The sequence below is a fragment of the Plecotus auritus genome (assembly GCF_963455305.1).
Source record: "Plecotus auritus genome assembly, chromosome: 11".
NCBI lineage: Eukaryota > Metazoa > Chordata > Mammalia > Chiroptera > Vespertilionidae > Plecotus > Plecotus auritus.
The window spans coordinates 43,518,866-43,524,691 of NC_137777.1; positions in this window are offsets into that span (position 1 = coordinate 43,518,866).

Genomic DNA, 5,826 nt, shown 5'->3' on the forward strand with positions numbered 1-5,826 from the left:
AAAGCTTCTCTATAATTGATTTTTCCCATTAATTAACAATTATTGAGCAAGGATTGCATGCAGTGTTTTAGACTATGGAGAGAAATTTAAATTGGGTGGAGATGTTTGCCTATTTTTTCAAGAAAAATTGGATGGGGTAATTTCTAAGATAATTTTCAGCTCTCACATATAATTCTTGAGGCCACATGCGAAGTCATTTTTCTCTCCTTTTCTCTGAAAGGACAATAATTTTCCAGGTTTAATTTCATGCAAACAAGCTCAATAGCATCAGCTAGCCAGCTATTGTCTTATGAAACTTACTGTCTGGACTAATTTTGTCTCTTAACTTCTTTTATCTAACCTCTTTTTTTTCAAATACCTCATTGAATTTAAATATCCCCTATCACCCCACTCAAAATAATTCTCTTTACGATAAAAGAATATTAAAATATTATGTATTTGACAAGCAGGTTCAAGAATGTATTACCATCCTGTTTGTTGTAATCTCTCAAAAGAAGCCTACATCTGCTGCCTTTCCTTCTTCACTTGAACTCACTGAAATCTGGTTTTCGTCCACTATTTCACTGCTACTATTTCCAGAAGTTCATGAAGAAGTTGTTATTTCTAAGTGCAACTGTCCCTTTTCAAACCTTGCCCAACTTGATCAAAACCAAATTCTGATATCCTGGCTCCAACTGGCTACTCCCCATGCATTTTATCAAAGCAATGCTGTCTTCTCACTCAGCTGTTCCTTGAAAACTTTCCTTGTTTTTATTTAATTTTTTCAGATAACTTTTTGTTAAATCAACTCTACCTTCAACCAAGTTTTATTTTTGGAGTTTGTTCCACTGAACAGCACAGTGTTATTCTCTTGATTCAATTATTTATAACCTGCCACTTGGACTTATTACAATAATTCTTTAAAATGTCTTCTTCCTCTTCCTCTCCTCTTCCTCCTCCTCCTCCTCCTCCTCCTCCCCTTCTTCTTCTTCTTCTTCTTCTTCTTCTTCTCTCTCTGAACCCAGCATTCATGTTGTGACATGAATTATCTCCTTTAACACAATTGCCATGATTTTGTTTACTCACTCAAAACCTTTGATATGGCTCTTCGCTTAATAGAGACTAAAGTTTGCATTTCTTAGCATAATAGTAGAGTTCCTTTCTAATTTGGAAATTATATAATCTTCCATTCTCAACTGCCCATCCTCTCCTCTTCTATTAGAACTTTACATTCTAATCACCTCATTCAACTTTCTATGCCCCAAATACTTCAGCCCCTTTAAAAGCCTCTTGCTTGTTTTGGCTATTGATCCATATCCTCTACCTGTTGAAATTCTATTTTTCTCTCAAGATTCAGATAAGATGCTTCTTTCTATGAGGCTGTCCCTATTGTTCTAATCAGAAATTATCACTTATATAGTGCATCTCGCATAGTGCTATAATTTACTATTTAAAAAAATTGACCTTTGCTTGACCTATGACTATGGTGTTCCTGTATCTTTTGCTTCCCACAAGTAGGAGTGGTTTGAAGAAGGGACTGGATCTACCAATGGTGGAGCTCCAGTGGCCAGCACTTACTTCTAATTCAGAGAAAGGCCTCAATACATGTTTGCTGAAGGTCTCCAATTGCCATTTAAATGATATTTATCAAATGTATCATGTTCTCGATATATATTAATTAATTTTGCTCACCATATTCTAGTATTAAAGAACAGCTTATCTACTGAAAAACAGCCACACAAACAATCTTGACTTCACCTGACAGGACCTGTGAAGAACATGCTATTCATAGTCTACTGTACTCTACTTGTAGATATGGCAATGGCAGGCCCACGACACAGCTTTTCCACTAATTCTGTAGGTATATATGAGCCCATGCATAAGTATGTATCTTCAGCAAATTGTAGAATGTAGAACAGAAAACGTTTACATCCTGAAATTCAACACAACAATTGTTAGTGAAACTTTGGAATTAGTGGTATTTAGGAATGATTTGAGGAAACTCTTCTCCACATTGAAAGGGGACATGATTATCAGACACCATCTGAATACATCAAGGGAAAAAGAGCCACTGCAGCTCTCCTTTCCTGCTTTGTAATTTTGCTATTTCCTTGCTTCAGAAATGGACCATGGTAATCCCGCCCCCCCCACCCCCATAGCATTATCAATAGAACAGCCTACACAAGTAAGAAGTCAACTGGCCTTTGCAATTCCTATTGCTGACAGATTTCCTCTGGCTGCATTTCCACATGTTTATAACCAACAACACAACCCCATTTGGCTAAAGTCTTATTAGAGATCACATCTGACGTGAGACCCAACCTCAGCCAGAAGAACTGATTTGGGACACTTCCAGGGATTATCTTTATTGAGGAAGGAGAGGCTGGGTGACCCAAGGTGCTGGAACTCCTTACTATCCTAGAGCTCACGATCTCAGATCTTTTGGCTCAGAACCTCTGCCAGAGTGAGGTTGTGGTTCTATGAGAGATGGGGTCATTGTTATTATTCTTCCAGCCTCCAAGGCAAAATACATCGTATGACCAGCCATGTAGGCAATGCCAAAAACCACCTGGAAAAGACCCACAGTTGTCACAGGGCCATTTTGAAATGTGAATCATTGAAACTGCTGACCACTACAAAACCATGACAATTTTGCTTTTTACCCTCAGCCAGATGATGGTTAAATAAAAAGACCGAAGAGAAGGCATTTAGAGGAAGAATTCAACTTGCTAAAAGTGACATTTATTTTCTTCTGACTTACTATGGCCCACATGATGTTATTCTAACTGACCTATTTAGAAATATTTAAGAGTAATATAACAAGCAGTTGGTGGAGGATTGGCAATTTTCTTAAGCTGGTTCATGCGTCACTCTGCTTTTGTTTGTCCAGCTGCCAGGATAAATTATGATCTGTTGAAGTGGATCTCGCTTGGCGCCCTCTAAAGTTGGCTCGGACATTTGGACAGTCACATGTATCTCTTTCTGAACAAGTACATCATTCAATGGACTCTTGCAACTCAGATGATGCACAGAGATTCTGTAAGCACAGAGGCCATCAGTATTGGTGGGAAAATGAAACAAGGAGGAAGACCAAAGGACATTTGAGTCCATCCAGTTCTAAATGTTACTCAGTGTGCTAGGACAGTGTGACACCAAGACCTCACTGGTGTGCCCAGCCACCTGGGCTTTCCCACAGTCCAACTGAGTCATGTCACTGCCCATGTGCCCTACATACTCCTTCTTATTTCCATCCTATCAGTTCTTTCCTCCGCCTTTTCCAGCCCGAAACTTCTTCGGGATTTGGCCTGTGCTCTTCTGGCAGTTGGTCTGACCACCTCACGCAGAGACTGAGAATGGCCCTGATCAACAGCTGTGGGAGACTTTCCCTTAGTTACAGTGGTGTCCTTGTGATCCCCATGCTTCTCTCTTCCATGATATTCAATTCGCACTCATTGACCCCAAATTTGGTTCTCTTACTCTTCCTGAATATCTTCTCAACTATGTACCATTTAAAGAAAATTTGAATACTCTAAGAGCATGTGTTTCTTGTTTGTTTGTTTTTCCTTTTATCAAGATTCTGGACAGTCTCCTTCCTTAACTCGCTTGTCCTCCCACTTCCCTACTCCCACAATTTCCTCCCTCTTCTCAAGGTTCTCGGGCATAAGCAGAAATGCCCTAAATATGCTGTGGTGTGTGTGTGTGTGTGTGTGTGTGTGTGTGTGTGTGTGTGTGTGTTATATGTTTTCCACAGATCACTTCTCACAAGAAAACTGTGAGATAGATGATTAGCCCTCCTCTAATGAGAGAATGTCTAGGCTTGAGAAAACTTCAGTAATTTGCAGATAATCCTGGAGCTGGGAAGCGGTGGAGAGGGATGCATGCTGGAGGGCAGGTGTGTTTCCAGAAGACATGCTGTCCTACTATATTGTCCACACTCTTCCTGCCCCCCAATGATACATGGAAACCCTGTGAAAGAGAGGAGGCTGCACCTGTACGAGCATCAGGATTTTAGAGCTGGGAAGAAAGAAGACTTACTACATGCCTGATGGCTTAATCTCTACCATTTTCTTGAAAAGAAAAATGAAATTTCCCGTATTCTATGGTTTTTCAGTGCTTGGGTACCACTTGTTACTTTTCAGATCCTGGGAAGTAGACTTGAGGATGTGGCCCTAGGCCAAGAACACAGCGTGGAGGAGTTAAGAGATTACTCGGCTGACGTTACACTGTGGTGGGAGTATGTACACAGCAAAAACTGCTTCATAAACAACTGAAATTTGCAAGAAAAGTGGGTTAAGAGATGATTTTCCCACCACAATGTTGGGAAATTGTTCTGTTTGCTTTAGTCAGTGTTAGTCAGAGATAGAAAAGGCATGTAGTCTTTTGTGCAAGACAATGTCACTGCAAATGTTAAAGGGCAGTCACTGTAAAAAGGGCACCTTTTATTTGTTTTTAAGAGTTTGTATTATTCATAATGTAAACCTTTTTATATCATTTTCTTCCACTCATAGTATGAGATGTACTTCACATTAAGCTGAGCTATGTTCTCTTTGACTCATACATCTAACTCAACAGCTAAAAATTATTTACTGAGTTTTTATTACATACAAGGCACTTTTCTAGGTATAGTGAGGCTGCCAATGATAGAGTCCTTGTCCATAAGAGATTTATGATTTTGTGGTAATCTACATAAGACAGAGGAGAAATAATAAAGCATATAATCGAATAAAGAATAAAATGGTATCAGTTATAGATGAGATAAATATTTGTTTGCCTTCTCCATCTCGTTCCCAAAGGCATTTGAGATGATTTGTTGAAGCAGTCTAGGAGCCTGCAGAGATCTGTAAAGGTGAAGAGGGTGTGAATCTATGTGATTGGGAACACATCCTGAACAGAGTCACAGAGGCTGGAGTAGGCATAAACATTGCCTTATGTGGAGGCAACTGACCTGACCAGCCTAGTGTTAATGGGAAATAGGGATGGATAGTATGATGAAGAAAGGGTTCATATTCAGGACGTAAGAGTCTTTAGAACTTTAAATAGAGGAATAATAAGATGTAAAGGTGTTTATGAAATTCTGGAAATAACAGGTTGGTTACATGGGCATTAGAAAAACTGAAGTCTAATAGTTAAGCATTCATTTGAGCATCCCCTATCATGAGTGCCTAAGATGGGGTGATAAAAGCTCCAGTGGAGAGAGAGAAATGGATATTCATGTATTCATGAAGGGAAAATTGGTAGGTTTTGGCTACATTGCATACTAGACATGAATAGGAGACCAATGGTGAAACTAGTAGAGACAGAAGGTGAGAGAAAATATTTTATGAAGCATGTGGTAATTGGTCTGGTATTGCTGGGATCCAAGTTATCTAACAGAAGGTGGTGTGGAATATGAGGTTGGGATTTGAGTGAGTGGCTCAGTCTGAAGGGAAAGACGTCTGGACAGCTTTCTAAAGGAGGTACTATGGAAAGGTAAGGGTCCCAGGGCCTGGGACTGAAGGCCTGAAAGGGGAAGAAATGAACTGCCTCACCTCCAAAATTATCCTTTTCTGAAAAGTAAGAAATTAATCTGCGAATTTGAAGATTTAATGTTTAAGAGAAAGATAGCTCTTATTCTAAGAGTGGGAGAGGAAGAAACTAAATTAGAGAATAGGCATACATATTTTTTAAAAACCCAATGTCTTTATGCAGAAATGAGGATAAATTAATCCACCCATTTATTCATTTATGCAGCCCGAGTTTATCATTGTCTTAGGTAGGATGTCAGCCCAGTGGGAGATCTGAGATGAACAAGACGGTCTTCGCTTTACCTTATTGCCTAGTGAACAAGATAAGTATGAAATCAACTGG